The sequence below is a fragment of the Etheostoma cragini genome, chromosome 15 (genome assembly GCF_013103735.1).
Source record: "Etheostoma cragini isolate CJK2018 chromosome 15, CSU_Ecrag_1.0, whole genome shotgun sequence".
NCBI classification, from domain to species: Eukaryota; Metazoa; Chordata; class Actinopteri; order Perciformes; family Percidae; genus Etheostoma; species Etheostoma cragini.
The window spans coordinates 1,561,970-1,562,527 of record NC_048421.1 but is presented as its reverse complement, the minus strand read 5'-3'; the positions used below and the strand labels follow the sequence as shown (position 1 = coordinate 1,562,527).

Here is a 558-nt window from a genome sequence, read left to right as displayed (position 1 = left end):
GTGTGTGTGTGTGTGTGTGTGTGTGTGTGTGTGTGTGTGTGTGTGTGTGCATGGGGGGAGGAGGAAGCAGTGTGTTTTATGAGTGTGAATCCTGAGGCTTAGAGTCGAGTCACTGGCGATCTAGAAGCAGAGAAAATAAATTAAGAGGTCAACAAGTGGTTAAAAATGGCCGATCATTAACAAGAGATGCAGTCATGCAGTCATAGGTTATCTCCAAACTATTCAGAAATGTCTCTCAACAATTTGTACATGTGGGTCACCTGCACGTATGTAATGCCGGTGGAATTCCCCTTATTCAAAGAAGAAGAAGAAAAAACAACCTCTGCCTCTCTGCTTGCCACTGAGCAGCTCTGCATGAAGACATGGTCTGCGATGATCTAATCCAAGCCAGGACCCACTAAAAGTGCAGATGGAACATGTCAGATGATGTGCTCTTAATAAGCAGTCTGAAGGCCCTGGGCATGAATCTGTCAGCTGTGGGCTCTGTAATGACATGCCGGGACGGGGAGGCAGGAAAGGGTTGGGAATGTTTTTTAGGTTAGCGAGTCGTGAGAGACG

The 558-nt window shown here is 46.8% G+C and overlaps 1 long non-coding RNA gene across 1 annotated transcript in view; it reads right to left on the bottom strand.

Moving 5' to 3' along the window:
• LOC117958318 overlaps positions 1-558 on the bottom strand; it is a 22,226-nt gene that overhangs the window by 3,869 nt on the left and 17,799 nt on the right. The window lies entirely within an intron of this gene.